General features: G+C 34.3%; 1 pseudogene; it reads right to left on the reverse strand.

The window, feature by feature from the left end:
- Positions 1 to 852: 852 nt before the first annotated feature.
- Positions 853 to 15,319, reverse strand: LOC112921317 (10 kDa heat shock protein, mitochondrial pseudogene; annotated as a pseudogene).
- Positions 15,320 to 24,737: the final 9,418 nt, after the last annotated feature.

A 24,737-nucleotide genomic window follows, 5' to 3' on the forward strand; every position in this document is an offset into this window, starting at 1 on the left:
TTTTATTTATTCATGAAAGACACAGAGAAAGAGAGAGGCAGAGATACGGCAGAGGGAGAAGCAGGCTCCATGCAGGGAGCCCCACGTGGGACTTGATCTTGGGACCCCAGGATCACACCCTAGGCTAAAGGCAGTCCCCAAACCGCTGAGTCACCCGGGCTGCCCTATTTTCAATATTTCTTGAAGAAACTTGAAAATCTCAGAAAACACACTATTATCCACTGTATACAAGCCATTCCAGTTATGAAATAGGAAAAAATACAACAAGAAAAAAATTCAAAAATAAAAGTATCATGAGATTAAATTGGGAAGTGTATGACCCAAGAAAGGTTTAAAAAATAATAAGGTAGCACCAAAGTGAAAATCCAAAATGATGACCTTAAGGAGAGAATTGCTACTATGAAACATCAGAGTTGCAAAGATCAAACTTAAGAGACACTCTTAAATGCAGTAGAAAAGGTGGAAGAGAAAAAAAAAAACTATGACGAGTATGATCATTATGGAAGGAAAAGCTTCTTGATTCATTTTTAAAAATAACTGTGTATTGAGAACAATAAAATTGAACAGAGGAAATGATAATACCCAATACTGAAGAAAGTAGTCATAAGCTGAAAAAAACATCTGACCATCCAGGTTGAAGAGTTTACCTTGCTCTAGGCAAAAATCAATGAAAAGAGCAACAAATTAGTTATGTCTGACAAATATTTGGATTATAAGGGTGGAGAATAAAATCCATTGGCTGTAGAGTGAAAACAAACATTACTGAGGACAGAAGTTAGATTGATGCACATCCTCTATTTTTATTTTTTTATGTATAAAAGAGAGGTATGAAAATTATTTACCTGAAAGATTTCACAACTTCACTGGAACAGGCAGCTTCAGTTCATGACATTTCAATAATTTTCTGTCTAGATACTTTCCTGTCATCATCTATAAATAAGAAATAATCCATCTCATCTAGAACTACTTTGGTGCCTCCAAATTCTGAGAGAAGAACTTTATTTCCAACTTTCACCTTAACTGGTTAGATCTCTCTACCCTTTCTTTTAGGGCTTGATCCAACAGCTACAACAATTGTTTGCAATACTTTTCATTGAGATTTTTCTGGAAGCATAATGCTTCTTTTGGTTACAGTTTCAGCTGCACCCCTTTCAAAGAGGGGAAGAAACTTTCTAAAGTTTCCTTAGAAGTTCCAGTCCTGCCGTGACTTTGGGAGAGGCAATTCCTACATTGCTCTGGAGCTACCACATCACAAGGAGACCTGTAGTCTGACCCTTGGATCACATGAACATGGAAAAGCTCACACATCCTCTCTTTAAAGCTAATGACCAGAATATAATATAACACATATATAATTTTGTCCTAAAATTATTTTATGCAGAAAACTTGAATGCAAGCATCGTTCTCAGAAATGCAAAAACACATAAAGTATACTGGCTCTGTAAAAAATTACTTGAAGATTGGGATGCCTGGGTGGCTCAGCAGTTGAGCATCTGCCTTTGGCTCAGGGCGTGATCCCAGAGTTCTGCGATCAAGCCCTACAGCAGGCTCCCTTCAGGAAGCCTGCTTCTCCCTCTGCCTGTGTCTCTGCCTCTCTCTGTGTTTCTCATGAATAAATAAATAAAATCCTTAAAGAAAATTACTTGAAAACATATTCAAGTTGAATGAGAGCTTGATTTTAAAATAGAAGAATGGGAATTTTGCTGTTGGATCTTAAGGTAGAAGAATAGGAATTTTGCTTAACCACATGGAGGGAACTACAAAGATGAAGTTTTTAATATTTTGGCATTTTGAAAAATATGATATGTGATGTTTTGAAGAAAAATTGGCTAAATAATATTTTATGAATCTCCTAAATTAGAAACAGGACACCTCCCTTCTACAATAGTATATATAAGCAATAAAAATGCAAAAATAACATAAAAATGAGCAATGAGGAAATGAAGATGAAGTTATAGTAAGTGATAATCTGTACATGGCCTTATATGTAGATGCCACTTTTATGAAATCAGTATGAACAACAGAGGCCTGAGTAAGGTAGAAGGGGTCCTGGCTGGATACAAACAAGCCTGTTAGGTGACCCACCTCAAAATATCCATAAGTCCTAACTGACCAATTAGTTACACCCAGACACAGGTACCATAAAAGGAAAGTTCCAGTGTTCCCATACCTCCTCACTTTCCACCTTAACTCCACCTGCCTCTTGGCAATCTTTTCATTGCTGTCCTGCTCACTGCTCCCTTGCAGTATACTCAATAAACTTCTTTCCTTTTTTTTTTAATTTAAGATTTTATTTATTTATTTGACAGAGAGGAAGAGAGAGCACAAGGAGGGAGAAAAACAGGCGAGAGAGAGGGAGAGGAAGAAGCAGACTCCCCACTAAGCAAGGAGTCTGATGCAGGGCAAGATCCCTAGGACCCTGGGATCATGACCTGAGCTGAAGGCAGATGTTTAACTGACTGAGCCACTCAGATGCCCCTTTCAATAAACTTCTATCTCCTTTTTTTTTCTGTCTTGAATGAATTCTTTCACTGCCTATGTTGCTGACCTCCACACAATCAGATTGCCCCACATTTGGTGGACCCACATCTGATTGGGAGACTCCCACATTATAGAATAGGGTAACAAACTTGGCCTACAGAATAAGAGAAAAAGATTAAAGAACAGTAGACAAACACAAGACACCAAGATCATAAAATAAATGAATTGAGAAAAGATTGAAGATAAAAATTATCAAAATGTAAATGAATTTTAAATTCTTTTTTAAAAGTTAAATAATATATAAGTTAAAATAACAAGCTTTAATCTCATAGTAACTTTGAGAAATCCATATAAAACACAAATGGTACACAAAGATTAAACACTAAAAATTGATTTAAAAATTAAGTAAATATAAAAGCAGAACCAAATATAAAAGGACTCAGGAATTAAATAATCAAGACTTTTCAAGTGAAAGAAATTAAATATGATAAAAGACTTCATTTACATCATTATAGGTGTCACACAAAGTTAGAATAATCATGATCCTTTTGTCCTGAATAATCAAGCATCAATCAATTTGTCCTGATATAAAGCAAAATATCATAGGATTAATACACAAAAATAATAATTGTGGAAGACTTTATTATACCTCTATTTTTTTTTAATTTAAGGTAGATAAAAATAAATGAAGCTATAAAATTTGTACAATGTAGTAAGATTGAATAAGTAGATTAATATCAAAATTCACAAGCAGCTATTGGAGACTAGACTTTTTTTTTTAAGATTTCATTTATTCATAAGAGACACAGAGAGAGAAACAGAGGTACAGGCAGAGGAAGAAGCAGGCTTCCCGCAGGGAGCCCCAATTCCAGGACCTGGGACCACGACCTGAGTCGAAGGCAGACGCTCAACCACCAAGCCACTTGAGTCCCGAGACTAGACTTTTTTATGTTTACCATTAACAATTTTATTGTATGCCAGGATATTTATGTGACTAGAAGAAAGTGGAAAAGGAGGAAATGAGGCAGATGATGTTAGACAGGTAGGCAAGAATCTGGGCATTTATTTTCTGATAGATCAGGGTAAATAATTTGAATTCAAGTAAGAATTTTTATTTTTATTTTATTTTAAAGATTTTATTTATTTATTCATGAGAGACACAGAGAGAGAGACAGAGACACAGGCTCCATGCAGGGAACCCGACTTAGGAATCGATCCTGGGTCTCCAGGATCACACCCTGGGCTGAAGGCGTCACTAAACCGCTGAGCCACCAGAGCTGTCCTCAAGTAAGAATTTTTAGATAGGTAAGATGAGTGCACAAATCGGAAGATCTTAATGGAATCCATTGTACCAGAAGGGAATGCAGAGTAATATGGAACACATGACAGTAGGTTTGGCAGTGGGAGAATGTGGATGTTTTCTTTTGATAGGTTATTATTTTTTTTTCTGATGAAACAAGTGCTTAGGGCATTGTTGAGGGTAAGAAATAGAAAGGATTAGTAGAAGCTTTAAAAGATTATTATTGAATTTGTCACCTTTTGGAGTGGAGAAGTGAATTAAGTAGAGATATTATTAGGATTTTGGTTGGTCTCTAGGGCCCACTTGAGGTTTGTAAGCTTATATTGAAAGTGAGACTTAACAGCATGGTTGCTTGTTGTTTCACAGCCAAATCCAATTACTTTAGTGGAGACACAAAATAGATAAAGAAAAAGTTATCTTTACAGTTGGAATGTAAACTTTACAAGTGTGGTAGGCTGGATAACACCCCTGCCCCAGGTGTCCATGTCCTAATCCCTGGAACCTATGAATGTTACTTTATATGGCAAAAGGAATTTTGCACATATGATTGAACTAAAAAAAAAAAAAAAGATTTTGCACAAATGAGATGGAGGGATTATCTTGGATTACCCAAATGTGCCTGATGTAATCACTGAATTCCTTATGAGAGTCAGAAGATCAGAGCAAGGAGAAAACAATGTGAAGATGCAGAGGTTGGAGTAATACAGCTAGCAGCCCAGGAAATACCAGTCTCTGGAAGCTGGAATAGGCAAAGAATGGATTTTTCCCTGGAACCTCCAGCAGGAATCAGCTCTGCTAACACCTTGATTTCAGAGCTATGAGACCAATTATAGAGTTCTCATCTCTAGAACTGTAAGAGAATAAACTTGTGTTGTTAACTACTAAGTTTGTAGCAATATGATAAACCAAATGATTTCAGTGAAGAGAAAGAGGGGCAATGGAGTTGAGGTGTGCTGCAGCAGAACAATCTTAATGATAGCAGGGAGGGAAACAAGAACATAGGGTGCTGATGACCACGGGAAGTGGCAAGGCATGTTATAAAGCAGTAGAAATACCACAACTAAAAAAATGGGAAGAGAAAGGAAAGGAAAAGAGAAAAAAGAATAAGCTCATGTATTGTTAGTCAGGTAATAAGTGAAAGATAAAGGATACCATTAAAATAACAGAGAGTAAAAGGATAAATAACCAAATAGAGGGCCATCGGCATAAACAGATATAGAATACAAAAATATAAATGTTTTTTAATTATGAAAAGAGCTAAAAATGAAAGACAAAGGAAATATATCATAAAAAGAAGAAATAGCAATTATATATCATAGTATAACAAAATGATATGACAGGATTAAAAGTCTTAATTGCATATGGTATTAAAAATACACCTAAAATAGGATACAGGAAGGCTAAACTGAAGGATGGACAAAAGCAATATTTTAGTTTATTAACCAAAAGAAAAAGGTTACAGTCCTAATGTCAAAGTAGCATCCAAACTAAAAAGTATTAAAGATCACATAAAGGGTACTTTCTAATGCTGAAAGATATCATTTACAAAGAAGATATAGTAGTTACTGACATCTGTTAAACACATCAATTCCCTTTAAAGAAGAGAATAGGAATTGCAAAGATAAATGGGTAAATGTATTACTAACAAAAGGATTTCATTCAATACTCTCAATAGAAGACAGATTTTCATATATATGTATGAATCCTATGTGATTTCACAAATCTGGAATCATGCAAAATCTTCTCAGTATATCAACCGTGAGTTTTTGTGATTCCATTTTCTGTTTGACATGTCAAATTAAGTTCATTGTTTAGAGCTATATTTGTGATGGTATGTGTGTTTGTAACTTTAAGACAGATATCTGATTTGCCTGGCCCTTGTAACAGTATAGGAAATGTCTATTAATCATCAAAATGAGGCAATTGATCTACATGTTGACTTTTGCCCCAAATAATGAATTAAATTATTAATCCTGGTTAATTCTAGTTTTCAGATAATATAAAATATCTCATGGGAGAAGATGAGATAAATACATTAATTAGATTAAAAGAAAGGAGTGACCAGTTTGGATTCACATTGTACTTCAAAATATCGACACACAAGTTTTTTAATAGCTCCTCAGACTCCTCTTTTATGCAATCTTGAATCATGCTGTGCACTGATCCAAAATGACATTTCAAAGCCTTTTGCTCCATCAGTACCCTTCTCTCTATCATGTCTGATGCTTACAAGAAATACTGTCAGACATTCTGAGAACTATCTATCACCCGGCAGTCAGATGAATGCAGAATCAGATAATTTAAATCCTGTACATGCTGAACAAAAGATAATCCATTTAGGGAATGGGAGGTTAAAAAAAAAGGTCACTCCAGTCTGATAATGTCCATAGCAGCAAATCCTACATTTTCCTGTTGGATAAAATTATATAGTAGACATTTACAAAGCCTCTTTCCTAGTCACACAGAAAAACTAATATTATTCTGAGTGACAATTTTAAGGCAACAGTACCATGATAGAAGCCTCTAAAACATAAAAATTGGGCAAGAGACTTTTTTGTTCATCTTTAGGGAATTTCTCATGAACATTTCCAGAATAATTTCAGGTTATATAGAAATAAAACTAGAATTGTATATTGACATGTGCATTTTTATTCTTTATATAATCCCATTCATGAACTTTCTTTCAACAGTGAAAAAGATCATCAAACTATCTCTTTACTCTTACTTAAGTTATATGTGTTTGTATTATTTAGTACTTTTCTTTTTTCTGTTTCTTCTTTTATTTTTTTCTAGCTTTGGCCATTTTTTCATTCATTTTTCTCTCTCTTTCCCCTTCCAGTTGACTGTCTCTAATCAGACCTAAACTGTATCTCTTTCTTATCTGACTTATTGATCTCTGAGCATGTGCTATGTATTGGTCCTTCTGTGCCTCAACTTTACCTGGGTGCCTTTACCCACTACTGTTTTTGATATTATAAATTCTCACAAACTCTAAAATCCCTTCTTCTTTCTAAAGCAATTGTAGCTAATGATTATATCCCCTCCTTTTGCCCTCCTAACATACTCATTTCCTATTTTTTCTATGGATGCTTTCTTTTGTTTCTTACTGTTTCCTATGTACATTTCCTGTTCCCAGATAGAGAAATAGGACAATTTTATACTGTTCTCAAAAGTTGGATTAAGTATGTGTCAGTAGATATTTTTTATGTCATGATGCCCAATAATGCCATAATGCCACAAGTGAAATATATCTATGGTAGTTAATATTGTGGGATAATTTTAATAGAATTCAGGATGTCATTGACCTCTAACTTGAGGAAAAACACTGGTTAAGTAGTATTAAAAACAAAATGTTTGGTAAAGAAATCTGTCTCCATTGTGCTTCTAATATTTGAGAACTATTGTGTCTCTTGGGAAAAATTAACAAATTTACACAAAAGTAAAAAAAATCCTTATTTTTCTCTTGATGTATGTATTCATTTCTTGGGATAATTTCTCAATATTCCAATATACCTTCCAAGGGCATTGAAATTAAATCCTCAATATGCTAATCAGCCTTTAAGCCCTACCTAACACATAACCATAGAGCAACAGGTGATACAATTGGTAGTATTATAAAGTTATAGCTGGGATACTCTAGAATGATATATATCAGTAAAAATTTTGAGTTTCTAAATAAAAGATAATTTTATCTGCCTACAGGCCATTCATATGTATTGTTAAGATTATTGAGTTGGAAAGGGGGCTAAAAGAAGAAAGAGTGATTGTGTGGGTAACTTTTGTTTTTGTGTTTGGTTTTTGTGGGGGTTTTTTGGCTTAGTTTTTGTTAGTCTTAGTTTGTCATTCTTCTTTGGATTGTATTATGAAACAGACTGGCCACACCTTTGCTGTTAGCCCCACTGTGCTCATGAGGTAGCTGTCATAGGTTCATATCTGGAGAAGCAATAGTAGCATCATTTGACTATGAGTCCTGCTGCTACTGTTTTACTTTAGTGACGTGTACTTTATTTCCTTCTGATGGGGAAAAAAAAAAAGCAGAAGCTGCTTATTACGGCCCCAAGTCGAAATTCCTTTTCCTACTGACACATTTCGGTATTAGATTCTGTAATAGTTAGGATGCTACTTTTTAACCATGATTATAATTGTCCCAACTGTATCAGGTTAAAAAAAAAAAAACACTATTATACAAAACCCAATAAATATACATGAATATTAGTTACAATTTATTTATCTAATAGATTTTAAAGCTCTGTGTTAGAAGTCATGACAAAACTAGTAATCTAGTAAGAGTGGTAGGGAAAAGTGTGAACAAATAACACTTATACAAGGTAAAATACATGTTCCACAAAAGAGATACAGCAATTATGGCACTTAAACTATAGTTGTGGTAGTGAGAACTGAAAGAAACTGGTGGAGTTTTTCTAAAGGGCAGACTGAGAAAGACGAGTCAAACTGCTAAGAGAGTAGATCTTAAATATCTTCAATACATACACACATACACCAATTATGGGAAGTAATGGCAGTGTTAATTAACTGTGTTGTGGTAGTTATTTTATAATATATGCATTATCAAATCATCACATTGTATACCTTCAACTTATACAATGTCACCTGTCAATTATATCTCAATAAAACTGGAACAAATTTTGGAAGGAAAAGCAAATGGCATGATACTATTAGAAAGTTCAGTTTGGGCAGCCCCAGTGGCGCAGCGGTTTAGTGCCGCCTGCAGCCTGGAACGTGATCCTGGAGACCTGGGTTGGAGTCCTGCGTTGGGCTCTCTGCATGGAGCCTGCTTCTCCCTCTGTCTGTGTCTCTGCCTCCTCTCTGTGTGTCTCTATGAATAAATAAATAAAATCTTAACAAAAAGAAAGTTCAGTTTGAACACTTTTCCCAGGAGATAAACAGATACCAAATTAGCACTTGAAATGCTTAGTGTCCTTAGTCATTATAGAAATGCAAACTAAAATCACAATGAGACAGCAATACCCATGTATTAGGATGGCAAGAGCAAACAAACGAAAATGACTAAATGGCAAAGATTCAGAGCAATTGGAATTCACAAACAATGCTGGTGGGAATATAAAATTATACAGCCATTATAGAAAACAGTTTGCAGTTTGGTAGTTTCTTATAAGGTTAAACATACCTGAATAAACATTTATTGCAACCCAGCAATTCTACTATTGACTATTTGCTTAAGGGAAATGTTAACCTGTATTCTCCCCAAAACCTGTAGGTCACTCTTTGTGAAAGTTTTATTCATAGTAACTCTAAACTGAACCAACCCAAATCTCTCAGCTGGATAAATGGATAAATAAACTGGTATATCCATACAATGAAATACCACTCAGCAATAAAAACAAATGAAGTTTTGATAACATGCAACATGAGTGAATCTCAAATTCACTCTGCTAAGTAAAGGAAACCAGACTAAAAAGATTACACAGTATATTATTCTACTTACTTGACATTCTGAAAAAAAAAACAAAAGTATAGAATGAGGAGTAGATCAGTGGTTACCTGAAGTTAAGGGATGGGCTTCAAGTTTCACTTCCAAGGGCTACCAGGAGGGAATTTGGGAAGAGTCATGTAATTGTTCTAGAACTTCCCTATGATGATGGCTACATGACAGTGCATTTACCAAACTCATAGAACTATACAACAAAAGGAATGAACTTTTCTGCATGGAAATTAAAAAACAAACAAACATGAAACTAAATAGCTGGAGGCTTAGAGTGTAAGACCTGCTTAAGGTACTTGGGTATTACATTATTATAGGTAGGATTTCAGCTCTAAAATCCTGTTGGTTTTTTGTGGACTTTAGGAATCCTACAGGAACCTAGTTGAATGATCATGTCCTCAGAACCCTCCCTATGAGGTAAAAAATGCCATTAACTGAGCCATCTTACTTAAAATTTCTAAGGAATGGCTTGATAGGAGAGAAAACAGCTTTTAAACAAGTACTAATAAGTGTGTTTGTAAAAATTCAATGAAGCTGTCCACAGTACACTTATGAATTGTACTGTTTTGTATGTTACATTTCAATAAAAATATCAACACATTTTTAAAAAATCAGAATTCGGGAGAGCCTATTCTGGATAGCATATCATAAAACTGTTTTTGGCTGTATGGAGCATGAGGACCTGATTACACATCTTGGTATATATCCAGCAGGCAATGGAGAATGTGGGAGTTTGAGATCAAAAGTAGAATCAGTGATGTTAATTTTGGAGTTTCATTTATCAGGACAAAAATGTGGATGATTGGTGAGACAGAGCAATCAGAGCAGGAACTTAAAGCAGAGTACAGTTTCTTGACCTGGGGCTCATAGAATGTTTTTGATTTAAAGTCTGTGTTTCAGGCGTTCTTGAATCCTTTTAAAATAAGCAAAGTTTTGTGTGCATTTGAGTGTGTATATTTCTGGGTTTCTGCTAGAAATCTCCTTTTACAGAGGAAGAATAGAGGGCTAAACACAGAGCCAGGAGAATCTAACTTAAAGGATAGGTTAAGGGAAGGGAATTATGAAAGAGAGGCAGAGAGAGAAAGAAGGAAAAGAGGTAGTTGGGAGAACAACAGGTATAATATCAAGGTTCCATACAGAAAAAGTCAAAATTCAGGGGAGAAAAAGTCAATAATTTCAATCAGTAGTTGCCTTATTCAAGAAAGTTAAAGACAGAAAATATTTTCAAATTTGGCAATTAGGCATTCATTTTGTACCACTAAGAGTACAGATACGGGCAAGTTATTTTGAAAAATGCAATTTTATATGTAGTTAAGGATGGGTAATAGATAAGGAGGTAGTCTGAATAGTCTTGAAAAAATTCATCAGTGAAAGTCAATTAAGCAAGAGCAAGCCATTCACTGAGAAATGTTGGTATTTAGGAAAAACTTTTAATCAAGGAGATATATATATTATGTAATTATTTATAGGCAGAAGGGAAAAATGAGGTGATAAAGACGTTAAAATATTTCCTAAAGAAAAGTGTTAATGGAATCATAGGTATAAGTCAAAGCGTAATATTTGGGGATGTCTGGGTGGTTCAGTGGTTGAGCATCTGCCTTCGAGTCAGGGCGTGATCCCAGGGTGCCTGGATCAAGTCCCACACTGGGCTTCTTGCGGGGATCCTGTTTCTCCCTCTGCCTGTGCCTCTGCCTCTCTCTGTGTGTCTCTCATGAATAAATAAGTGAAATCTTTAACAAAACAAAACAAAAAAAGGGTAATATTTGATACAGACAGGGAACACTCCTTTAGGGGCAGCAGTGAATAAAAAATTCAATGAAGATCTGGGGACATTTGATGGAAGAGCAAGGAAATTTAGTGTTTTTACATTGGATGGCTTTGATATTTTTAGTAAACAGGAGTCAATGTAAGTTGAGTGTAAAGAATGGACGTGAGTTTTTATGCTAAAAGAGAATGGAGAAGTATTAGAACATTGATGCTGAAAGTAAAATAGGGATTAAAAATTATGAAGAATAAAAGGTATATATATTAAATTATATTTTATTACATCATATAGAGTATGTATTAACCTGTCATGTAATATGTATCACACATGAGGGCAAGTTGATTTTGTTCAATACTCTATCTAAAAGCTCTTCTAATATTTCCTGGCATATTATAGATATTTAATAAGTATTTGTTGAATATATAAATAAATGAGTGAATGAATCAGAAGCTTTATGAATGAATCTCAAACAACCCAGGAGTGAAAAAAAAATAGCACAATATACACAGGGCTGACTTCGTGGGAGTATGACCTGTATAATTGCAAAGAACCCAGCCCTTGCCGGGGCCCCACAGTTGGTTTAATGCTCCACTGTCACCATCTTGAAATTCCTAAGAATTTTTTATGAGCCCTTACATTCTTATGTCAGACTGGGTCTCACAAATTATACACCAAGGCCTGAATACAGTTTTGTTTACTTTGTTTTCAATGTTGGCAAAATGAAAACAGTGGAAAAACAAGGAGTGAAGATATCTTGGATGGCAATTAAGGTTGCCAAATTTAGCAAATAAAAATGCAGGGTGCCTAGTTAAATTTGAATTTCTCAATATTGCATGAGATATACTATACTTGAAAATTCTTTGTTATCTGAAATTAAAATTATTAGGATCCTATATCTTTTATGGCAGCTCTAGAGGAAATATGCATATCAATAAAATGACTGACTATGGAATCCAGGCAGATTTGGCAGATGAGTCAGTGCTAGAAAATATGGAAGAATTGAAGAATAAATTCTCAAAATAAAAATGAGGAACAGTTTAGCATAAGTGGAAAAGTGTGAGAGATGGAGATTGGCCAGAGGAGGGGGCATTCAGAGCATCAATCTTAACAGGTAGAGATATTTTGAGTGATAAATTCTATAGTGGGGCCATGCCAAGGAAGAGTTCAAATTGAGTGGAGATAGCATCAGATTTAAGTTTAAGAATGATCAAAGCTAGCAGCTCTTTTGCCCAAGGGTCCTGTCCCCATGCTTTAACAAAACCATCATTTTGCCCCCCCCCAAAAAAGATCAAAGCCAGTATACTAAAATGATCACTTATATGGATAATTAATTCATCTACAGTCACAAATGGCAAGGGTTTGAGTAGAGAGAATAACTATATGAATCAAATGCTTAACTGATATAGAGAATTAAGAACTAAAGTTATATAGAGAATTTTATGCTAAAGTAGGTAAAAATAAGGCAAAAGTAATGGAGTTTTGTCTATAATCACCTAAATCATTTAATGCATTTCAACTACTTGCATTAAAAACAGAATTTGTGTAATACTTGTATATTTGAATTTACTAATATATTTAAGTTTTAAACAAAGCTCATGGAAATCTGATCATAATTATTTGTTTTACATGGTATGAGTTTAATTATATGATATGTTTTTAAAGAATGGAAGGCCTCAATTACATTTTGTGATCCCATAATAACTGTTTCTCCTTGAGTTAGGGCTCTATTTTGACAGGGGCTTATTACAATGTTTTATCAGAGAATTCATAAAATTACTGGAAGGAGGAGTGCGTGGGTGGTTCAGTTGGTTAAGCCTCTGCCTTTAGCTCAAGTCATGATCTTGGGGCTAAGAGCAAGCCCCACATCCAGCTCCCTGCTCAGTGAGGAGTCTGCTTGTCCCACTTCTCTGCTCCTCTCCATAACTTCTTCAATCTCTCTCTCTCTGATAAGAAAAATATTTTTTAAAATTAGTGGAAGGATATCTCATTTAGAATATTATAGTAAAAAACTCTGGGGCACCTGGGTAGCTCAGTCAGTTGGGTTCCTGATTTCAGCTCAGGTCATGATCTCAGGTTTGGAAGATCAAGCCCCACAACAGACTCTGCTAGCTAGGCAAGGAGTCTGCTCTCTCTGCTCCTCCTCCTTCTCTCTCTCTCTCTCAAATAAATAATAAATAAAATCCTTTAAAATAAACAATTCCACTCTATCTGAAGAAGGCTATGTGAGGGGACAATCTTTGTAAGCATTATTTTACAAATGCTAATTTAGGGCAGCCCGGGTGGCTCAGCGGTTTAGCGCCTGTCTTCATCCCAGGGCATGACCCTGGAAACCCCAGATCGAGTCCCACATCGGGCTCCCTGCATGGAGCCTGCTTCTCCCTCTGCCTGTGCCTCTGCCTCTCTTTCTGTCTCCTCTCTGTGTATTCTCATGAGTAAATAATAAAATCTTAAAAAAAAATAAATGTCTATTTATTTGTTTTAAAGATTTTATTTATTCATTCATGAGAGACACAGAGATAGACAGATACACAGGCAGAGGGAGTAGCAGACTTCCCATGGGGAGCCCAGTGTGGGACTCCATCCCAGGGCTCTGGGATCATGCCCTGAGACGAAGGCAGGGCACCCACTGAACCAACCAGGCAACTCTATAAATGTAAATTGAAAAGTGTGACAAGATATCTCATAATTTGTTTAATTTGTAAAAAATTAACACCATAACTTACATTAAAGAAACTTGCAAACAATCCCTTGTGCCCCTTTATAATTATGTTGGTAATTCTAAAACAAAATAATCTCTTTGTAAGTTGATTTTTTTTTTCTGATTTACATTGAAAAAAAGAGACAGATTAGAGGAAACTAAGTCATTTTTAAAGGCAAATACATTAGCTTCTATTTTATTTTATTATGCTCACAATTTATATTTTAAATGCTCAATGGTAGAAGAATACTACTTAGCAATAAAAAGTAATGAAGTGTTGATACATAATGCAATATAGATGAACCACAAAAATATTATGTGAAATTAAAAAAGCCATTGCAAAAGATCTCATATTGTATGATTACATTTATTTGGCATGTCCAGAATAGGAAAATCTTTAGGGAGTAGAAAGTAGACTTGCCATTGAATAGAGCTAAGCATGGGACTAGGGCAATGTAGACAGGGGATTTTTTTCCACTGTTGATTATATGATAAAATGATTATGCTTTATGCTATGTCCCACTCAAAGAAATCTTTTTATGGGGTCTGATCTCTAGGAGCTAGGAAATTTTTTCTAAGTTTATATATTGTCAATTTTAAGGGAGTTCAAAGGATCAAGTCAACAAATATTTGATGGAATAATGGAAGCTTTTCATTTTATCTGGACCTCCTATATAGAAACGTTTACTTGCTTCTTTTAAATATGAAGTGAATGGATTCAGATGGACTTCCACATATCATAAAAGAGTATCAAGATATCTATCAACTCTTATTTTATGGTCATTAAACAAAATGGTGGAACATTTCAGATGGGCATATCTTCTATAATTGTTGCAGAGATTTTTCTGAAACTTGGTTATGAAGATTTGATTTACTGAGAGACTTCTACAGATCACAAACCCACTAGCATTTGAATGAGTGGTTATCATAAACAGATTGTTCATTGGTTTTTCCATTGTTCTTGTTAAGGGAATTGAAATGCTTAGATTTTAAATTTATTGACTAGTTATTTCTATCAACCCCTAACACCATTCCTGTGGTTTTATAAATTGGTGATCTCTTTAGCATTGAATTTAATTGACTAAGGAATTTTCTACAACTTGGGTTTTCTATGTACATAAAAACTTTGATTCCAAAAAGCACTTAAAAAGTTGTCAAGCCAGATGCTCTCCTCTTTGAGAGACCCTGAATCTGGCTCACACATGTGAGAACAAATTAACAAATAATTAATTAATTCTTAAATTATTGCGAATTCTTGAATTATTGCAGTATTTATATTCTGAGTACTTTACTTTTGAGCAGTAAGTACTTACTATTTTTTAAACATTTATTACTCTGCAAGGCTGGAAAAATTGACAGGAGTGGTGGTACAAGGTAGCCGTAGTTATAAGGAGAAATAGATATGATGGCATGTGTCATGGGCTAATCTTGAATTAGCCCCCAAATTCTTGAATTATTGCAGTATTTAAAACTTAGTACTTTACTTTTGAGCAGTAAGTACTTAGTATTTTTTAAACATTTATTACTGTGCAAGGCTGGAGGAATTGACAGGAGTGGTGGTACAAGATAGCCGGAGTTATAAGGAGAAATAGGTATGATGGCATGTGTCATGGGGTAATCTTGGATTTTGACATCAGATGGACCTGGGTTTGAGTTCTGATTCTGCTAGTCACTGGGCCTGATACGTGACTATGGAAATTGATTTAAACATCATAAGCTTTAATAAATACTTTAGTAAAATCCACCTTTCAGAGTAGTGGTGAATATAATGCATATGAATGTCTAGCACATGGTTGAGATAAAGGGAATTTAAGAATGATGGAAATATTCTAACATTGGATTGTAAAGGTGGATCCATAATTCTGCAAATACACTAAAAATCATTTAATCGTTCACTTAAAATCAGTGAATTTTATGGTAGATAAGTCAGATTTCAATAAACTTTTTAAAAACTCCTAGATAGTAGAAAACTTATATGTTATATACCATACTTACCACTGAAATGAATGAGTGGAAGGAAGTCTTAGGCATTAATTGACTAGGATTATATTTGGTCAGAGGAATAGAAATGCAGAGCACCAACATACAACTTCCATTTGCCATGTTTCTAGTGGTTAAACCAGCACTCTCTATTAAGGTATAAGTATACAAGTGTATTATGCACCTTACATTGGCTTAATATGGTTAAAATTCTTGCTATCAGCAGTTCATACATATATTTTTCTTTAGGAATAGAATTGGATGAATTATCCTTTAATTGGGTAGAAATTCATTACAAATTCTGCTTTAGTCATTGCAGAGATGACTTTCCTGGTTATAGAAGCTTTTAACAGGAGTAAAAGTATCCAAGAATGAAGATGAGCCAATAACGAATGAGCTTGCTAAACTGACCTGTTGTTTAAAGAGATCTGTAATTTTCCTGGAGCCATTACCATTTTAAAAAATCAATAGGAAAAAGAGATAAATGTGAAGTGAAGAATACAGTGATGCCTAAACATTTGTGGGATTTTTTTTGTTATTGCTAGGTAATGTTAATATTCATATTATGTTATTACAATAGGCTGATGTACATTCCAAATTTTATAAAACAGCAATTGTATTATTTTGACCAAAATATATTTGAAAGGAAACAGAAATGTTCCTACTTGGGGTGAAATATGTTCCTACTTGGGGTGAAATTGTGATGTGATGTCTAATAACTGATGCTGAAAGTCAAAAGTGGTCTTGATTCATTCCATATATTTTCCCCAGGCACCTTTTGGAGTGTTGCAATTGCTCCCATCGCATGAAATTCCCTCCACTGGAATCACTCTTTTGAGTTCATCAACACAATATGGTCAATATCATCAAAAGGCCCTTGGAAAAATGCATATATTATGTTAATGGTAAAGTCCTCTAGCATTGGTCACATAGTGTGTGTTCACGTACTCCTTCATAAAAATAGCTAGTAGTCACCTTGAAAGGTAAAGAGATTTGCAGTCTTGGGAGGAAGACAGATGTTTTATTGGATAGGAAGAAGTTTTTAGATTGGGAAAAAGAGCTGAACAAGGCTGGTGGGATTCCGCAGTACAGACTGGTAGTAAAGAAAGTTCTAGAAAGAGGTGGTATTCCAGAATGAGAAGAATATTCGAGAGTCTGTTCTAGATTACTCTATATTATTGAAAAATACCTAAGTGATATTGAAGTACATATGTTAATCATGCAAAACTATGTTAAGTCAAAAACCAGCAAAATCCATACCTATCACAAAAGAAATGAGTATATGAGGTTTTTTTTTTTTTTCTAATTTAAATTTTAACGATTCATTAGTTTTTGGAGGAATTAGAATTTTGCCCACTAAATAAATATCACTTATGTATATAATTAAATTTTCTCAAACAAGGAATATTGACTTACAAAAAAACTAAATCTGTACAAGAAATAACTTTTTAATTTATATTTATTTAGATTTATTACTTAAGAACTCCATTAAAATGGTCAGCTCATGATAATACTTAGAATATATTTTACATGTAACTAATGCTTGGTAAAAAAAATTGTCACTATTAAAAACCAGATATTCTCCAGTGTCTGACCAAGATTCTTTTATAGTTGAGGCTGCTGATTAATAATATATGTCCTAAGTTTTTTTCAGTGAAAAATCATATACTTTTTGTTTTATGTAATAGAATTCTCTAGTCTTAAGTGTTTGTTCTAATAATTAAGCCAACTTTCTTTTGCAGGAATATATTGATTCTATCCAGAGTTATTTCTGCATCTAAAATATCGTTACCTTTAGGGCAGCCCCGGTGGTGCAGCAGTTTAGTGCCGCTGGCAGCCTGGGGTGTGATCCTGGAGACCTGCGATCGAGTCCTACATCAAGCTCCCTGCATGGAGCCTGCTTCTCCCTCTGCCTGTGTCTCTGCCTCTCTCTTCCTCCTCTCTCTGAATGAATGAATGAATGAATGAATGAATAAATAAATAAATAAATAAATAAATAAATAAATAATTCTTACCCTTTGTATAATGAGAGTATAAATCAGGCTTCCAAACTTTCACAACAGTTTTCTTCTACATATCTGTTCATGGTTTCTTCTTCAATTGACATTAAAATACAGTACTTCAACTACTTGTCAAATAATTCACTCGTGACTTAACTACAATCTTAAGTTGTCAGGGGCTGTTTTAAAATACTTAATATTTAGGTATTTTTGTGCCCTGGGTGGCGCAGCGGTTTGGCGCCTGCCTTTGGCCCAGGGCGCGATCCTGGAGACCCGGGATCGAATCCCACGTCAGGCTCCCGGTGCATGGAGCCTGCTTCTCCCTCTGCCTGTGTCTCTGCCTCTCTCTCTCTCTCTCTGTATGACTATCATAAATAAATAATAAAATAAAAAAAATTTAATTAAAAAAATAAAAAAATAAAATACTTAATATTTAGCAAAAGCTACTAACTTCTGATAGCTCAAGTTATGCTTTCTAATTTTTTATATTTTACCCAACAGTTACATAGTACTTAGGATACATCAGATATTATTCTAAGCATAGTCATTACCTCATTTTCTTTTTTTTTTTAAATTTTTTTTTTTAATTTTTATTTATTTATGATAGTCACAGAGAGATAGAGAGAGAGGCAGAGACACAGGCAGAGGGAGAAGCAGGCTCCATGCACCGGGAGCCCGACGTGGGATTCGATCCCGGGTCTCCAGGATCACGCCCTGGGCCAAAGGCAGGCGCCAAACCGCTGCGCCACCCAGGGATCCCACATTACCTCATTTTCTAAACAGAAAATGGAGGTGCAAAGAGGTTAAGTAATATTTTCAAAACCACTAGTAAATTATAAAACAATATATGATAAGACTGGTAAATGAGAAAACTGGTCTGGTTCATGGATGCCTATGATTAACCCCTCAATCTTAAGATAATGTAGATTATCAGGGGCACCTGAGTGGTTCAGTTGGTTAAGCATCTGCCTTCAGTTCAGGTCATGATTTTAGAGTCCCTGAATCAAGACTCACATGGGGCTCCCTGGTCAGCAGGGAGTCTACTTCTCCCTCTGCCCCTCACTTCACTTGTGCTCTCCTCTTTCTTGCTCTCAAATAAATAAATAGAATCTTCAAAAAAAACCAAGTATGATTATCAGTAAATTTTATATATTTACTGTATTTTATAATTCTATCCTTATATAGACCTCTCTATAGCTATAGTTTTAGATCCCCAGAAAATTGCCTTCACGGAAAAATGCTCTATGTTTTATTCATTTTCATTTATAGTTGATATATAGAATGTGCATTTGAGCTATGTTTCCATATCTTTTGTAAAACCAAAGTTGGAGAAAGTAATAACTTTATCAATTGACATTTACAAAACAGCCTGCTCAATAAACACCTAATTATATTTATTATTCTAAAAATGTTTAGCCCTATCTTTTCTAAGAGAGCAAATATAAATAATCTAAGATCTTTTCAATTTTCCTCTGGGTGTTTAGCTTCTATAATTACCTGTTCTGGTTTCATATATTTCCCAATTTAAAAAAATGTGATTTCTGGTGTTATTGCACATTCTATATTGTGTTCCATTTTATAAATGGCTTTAAAGAATGTTTGGAACTAGTCAAATATTGCATTCTAAAGAATTGTTATTTTTAGTTTGATTAAAATAATTTTCATGTATCTTTGGCTATTTTTTAAAAAATCACATAATATTTTATAAAATGTTTGAGGCCTTTTTCTCCATCATTTCTATAAAGGATGATTATCTGGTTATCATTTAGGGTAAGTACAGAGCTAAGTAGGGTTAGACAGTTCTCAGAAACACCTGATAACTAGGAACATCAGACAATAAACACAGTCACGAATGGAATTTTGGAAGAATAATTTGTATTTCTTATTCTATTTATTCCATGAGGTTTGAATTTTGTAAAATTTTAGCATAAATCTGTTAAATACTTGCTCAAGAAATATTAATGGTAGCTTACTTTGCTAGGTATTAGAGATATAATACTAAATGTAACAAAAACAGAGTTCACAGTTTATGCCCACTCTCCCAATCCCCATTATTTGTGAGCTCTCTCAAAATACTTGTCATGATTAAGCCAGTCTTTCCATAAGTGGTTTAAGGAAACACTAATTTACAGATGTCAACAGATACAAAGAAAAAAATCTCTATGGGAGGAAAAATGGGAAATGCTGTACTAGGTAATAAAATTTAAAGGTTTGCTTTTTTTGGTTTTCTCTTTTTCTTTTTCTTTTTCCTTTTTTTTAATTTAAAGGACCTTTCACAGCTTTTTATGTAGCAATGTGGATTTCCAAAGGACTAACATGTCATGTAGTATTTTCCAAACTACTTTTTGACTAAGGCACACTCTTTATCTGTGCATGTGTGTGTGCATGCATATATCAGTGTGTTTTCTAAGAAAGATAACTGATGTTTTGGTAATTAATAAAAACTCACTAGCCATTTATAATGGCAAACTCTAGAGGAAAGTAAATTAAGTGGTTTTTAAAAAGTTTCTTTTATGGACACTAGGGTAATAACTGAAACATATACTTTCTGTTGCAGTTTTTCAGGCATACTTAGGACTTCAAGTTAATCTGAAGACCTAAGATTCAAACACATAGAAAGTACTGTGGTAGCTCACATGGTATGTCAAAGGCTCACTCCCTGACCAAACTTTATTCAGGCTCCTGAGAGCCCTCTTCTCAATTAGGTCTCAACTTTGGCCCCATCTTGTCTTTGGCCTGCTCAGCCCAATTTTAGCAAGATCCTGGTAAGTCAGTTTAGCTAGAATTCTTCCACTCTTGATATCTATCTGATCACCCTTTATATGGATTCAAATTCTTCATGACCTATCCTAGATGTGAAGTCCTTGGCCTGTCTTCAGCAAGAATCCTGTTAGGCCAGTTTCACAAGAATCCTCCTACCCTTGATGTCTTCTTTTAGTAATTTTCTACCCACTGCTGTAACTCCCGGGCTATCTTGGCTGTATTTAGAGTTGTGTGCCATCTCACGATCCTAATGCAATACCCCTATTGGAGTTGTCTTCGATAAACTTTTCCTTACCATTTTTATGAGTGTCAGAGCAGATTTTTCTTTAACAATAAGTCATATTTTTGTTGTTGTTGTTCTTGATGTGGATTTCTGCTCAATGTGAAAACCAGTTCTCTCTTTTACATATGAAAGGACTTCAAGAATACTTCTCCAAAAAAAAAAAAGAATACTTCATATTGCTCTTGTTTGACAGGATAAAGCATTCCCCCCCAAGAAAGAAGTCAGTGGGGATGAAGAAAGGACAATTTTCTAGCATCAACTATTTAAAAATGTATAATGGAAAACATATCACAGTGTGAATATATAACATATTTTTCTCTGAGTTGATTATATGTTAGAATTAACAGCTGAATGGACATTAGAAATAACAGCTCAATATATTTAATAATTATAACCTTTGAGCTCTCACCATATCCTAGGCTCTATATTTAGCACTGTATGTATATATTGTCATGCAACCTTTACAACAGTATTATGTGATAATAATCACTGTTATTATCTCCATTTTGCTACACAGACAGGGTGAGCAGTTTTCTAATGTCTTTATCCTAAAGCAGGAAGAGAATGATTTTAGAGAATTTGAAGGAACAGTCATCTCAATCGAAACAATAAGTAATGATTTCTCAAAGCCTAGAAGTTGAGAGGAAACGACAGAGTAAAGAATGAGAGCTTGGCAGTATGTATTTGCTGAAATTTCCTCTTAAGGGGAATATGGAAGCCTTCCAATGCCAAGTGAAAAGCAGGCTGTTTGAATTGAATGTGTGTATTCAAATGGTGAGGTACTTGCTAGTCATTATAAAAGCATGTGTTACTTGCTGATTCGTGTGGGGAAAAATTATAAAGCTCAAAACAATTGGGAATGAAACACTAGTGAATTTTTAAGAAGGAAGCAAGGGAATTTGAGGGAACAGGTGGTGTTTTCCCATTTCTTTTTAATTCTGTTCCAAAGAGGATGGATGAAATAGTGGGTGAACTCTATAGATATAATTAAAGCAAATGATTCAATTTTCTGAATGATGACTAATGAAATAAAAATGAAAAGCTGCTATTAGGGAATGAAAATTAATGATTTTGAAGAAGATATGGTAGGCTGAGCAAGATGGCTTTAAGTTAAATTTTAAGGAAGAGAAAAAAACTCTAGCTAAAACTCAAAACTGTGCCTTGGAAGCACAGATGTGTTTTACTGCCTGCTCCCAAACTCTTCAAATCGATTTGGATCTGCTTAGTGACTTGTGCAAGCTCATTTTACCATAGGTTCTAGGACCAAGTCTTCTCTTAGATGGAATGGAACAAGTTCTGGACCAGTAGTTCAAAACTTTCAAATTGATTTGACTAATATCATCTCTCATTTTATCCCAATTCCAAAATGGACCCTTTCTCTGTTCCTTATCAAACCTTATGCCCCAATTTCAGTAATTAGATCATTTTCCTATTTTTGTGCACCTAATCTAGTTCTTAAACTCCGGTTTCTACTTCTCCTGGTCAGCTTTTCTGTGTATACCTTTGCCTCCTGTAGAGACAAATGCAAAATAAAAATAAGAGGCTTAATTCTTCCTGTTGAAAACAAGGGAAGAAATTTTCTTTTATGATCTTTAAAGAGCATTTATATTAGAAAATGTATAAGTGTAAGTCCCTTCTCTGTGTCTTTGAAATGTATGTAAATCTTTTTAAAAATCTAATTAAGTGCAGTCCAGAAATCTTTTTGAAGGACTTGGGAGAGGTATCTCTGAAATATAAACATCAAGAGAGATAGCACTATGATATTCCAGTTTTTGTGGAAGGATAAGAACCTACCTCTCACAGGAGCCTGGCTCAAACTTGCAAAACTACTTCCTGTCATAATGAGCATATGGAGCAGTATATTTTTCCTTTTAATTGACTGACACAGTCACCCCAATTACCAGGTGAATTTAGAAGGAACTCTGTGTAATAAATGGATATTGTCAATACCTCTTACTTGAAGGCCAGTTGTTGTTTATCTTGTGAACATGTATATAATTGGTTGTACCTGCTTGGCTATATGAAGAGTGAGATTTCTTCCTGTCTTTGCAGTCTCTTAGCAGATTACATGTGATGCACATCATATGCTCACTTAATGCTTATTAGATAACAAAAATATTTTCTTTCCTCTCTACCTTTGTGGAGAGGTTTTCTAGTTTGGGAGAAAATTCTTGTTTTTAGTTCTATTTTCCCAACACTATTTCCTGCCTTCATATTCTGCTGATGCCTCAACTGTTTACCTAGACTTCTGGCTTTCAACTACTACAGTCTAAATTAGGGCTCCACTCCCAGTTTGGTCACTCAGCCCTGGTTGTAAATAATGGAAATATATTTGACATAGTAGAAAACACTTATAGGAAGATCAATTTTGCCAGTTTCTAAGGAAAATAATAAGAAAATGGATAAATTATATTTATGGCCTCAGACATCTAAATACCAAGGAACAAAAAAATTAACAAAAAGAAAGCAAATGTAATTTGTTATACCATTGCAATGTGGTAAATCATGTCAATGGGACATAATTTAGTTTTGATAAAAGTTAAAGTAGCTTTACATAAAGGGATTTTTTTAAATTTTCAACATGAATATTGAATCCCAGTGGAACAGAATAACTGTTACAAAGGGAGAGCAAGGAATGATGGGATTATAGGCAAATATTACAGACTGCTGAGTGAGATCCATGATATTGAAGCCAGTGAGAAAGGTATGTGTTCATTTGTGTGTTTATGTGTAATGGAATGATGGCTGGGATTGGTGGGGAGTACAGTCAGGGATATGCAGAATGTCTATAGAAGCAAGTAGGACTGTATAGGAAATTCTTTGATGATCCAATAATTAAAAAGAAATTGAAAGAAAAATTTCTAAATAGCACTTAGAAAAAATGGATAAGGTAGGAAGTATGTAGTGAAAACTTCTAAATGGTAGTAAAAACCTGGTAGGATCATCTTAGGAACCTAAAACTTTATAACTAGTTGAAGCTTGAGTTGAGCAATGAAATGTTTACATTCAACTCTATAGAAAGCAAGAAAATGGCAGGAGAGAACAGGTCTATACTGAAAACAGTAGTGATATCACTGAGAAGAACAATTACCAAAATTTTATTTCTTCCATTTTCTCCAATAAGGAGAAGGGTCCTAAAAGTATACAAGAAATAATAAATAAATGTTGAAAGAGTTTCCCCCTCCCAGATTATCTGAGGAGATAAAAATAAATCTGCATGTGTTTACAGCCAAATAAATAAATAATGCAGGACTCTGAAGAAATTAAGGTAGATGTCTTTGGAATTTTAGTCATTTATGTAGGTGAGACAGGAGCCAGAAAACTAGGATATTGGCAAATGTTACTCTGATTTACTAAAAGGGCAGCTGCTTAAATTAATCCCTGAATATATTCTCTGATTACTCATCTAGTAGAAGTTTTGTAAGGCCTAGAAAGAATATGACATGTAGTGACAGAGTATTAGAAAGAACCTAGTAACAATTCTGAAGAAAATGTCATGCCAAATTAATCTCATTTTTGCTTTCTTCTAGTAAAGCTGTTATGTAATTGAGCATGGGAATACTATAAGCTTGGTAATTTTTAAAGCATTTGACAAAGAGAATACATTTGAGTAAGGGGGAAATGTTGGCCATGTGGAATGAGTTAAACAGTAGAATAAGGAATGTTAGTTTCTCTGAGAGAAAGTAGAAAGAAATTTCTAGAAGAATTTGATATTACTCTTTCCTTGGAAAAGTAGACTTTCAAAATTAAAAGAAAATACAATTGTCATAGAATGTGGATGTTAAATGGAAGAGATTATTAAGACAAAAGGTCACAGTTTGTATTTAAAATGATCAGAAAATTCATTTGAGTTGATGAATTTTTAAGTGATAAAAAACAAAATAAAGACTCAATATTAAATCTTGAATTTAACCTTAAGATACATTTTATACCATTAGAATAAAAAAAGTGTTAATTCTGTGGAAATTTTTTTTTACATGAGTAGGTAAAGTATGGTCTATAC

Source organism: Vulpes vulpes, chromosome 6 (genome assembly GCF_048418805.1).
Source record: "Vulpes vulpes isolate BD-2025 chromosome 6, VulVul3, whole genome shotgun sequence".
Lineage (NCBI taxonomy): Eukaryota > Metazoa > Chordata > Mammalia > Carnivora > Canidae > Vulpes > Vulpes vulpes.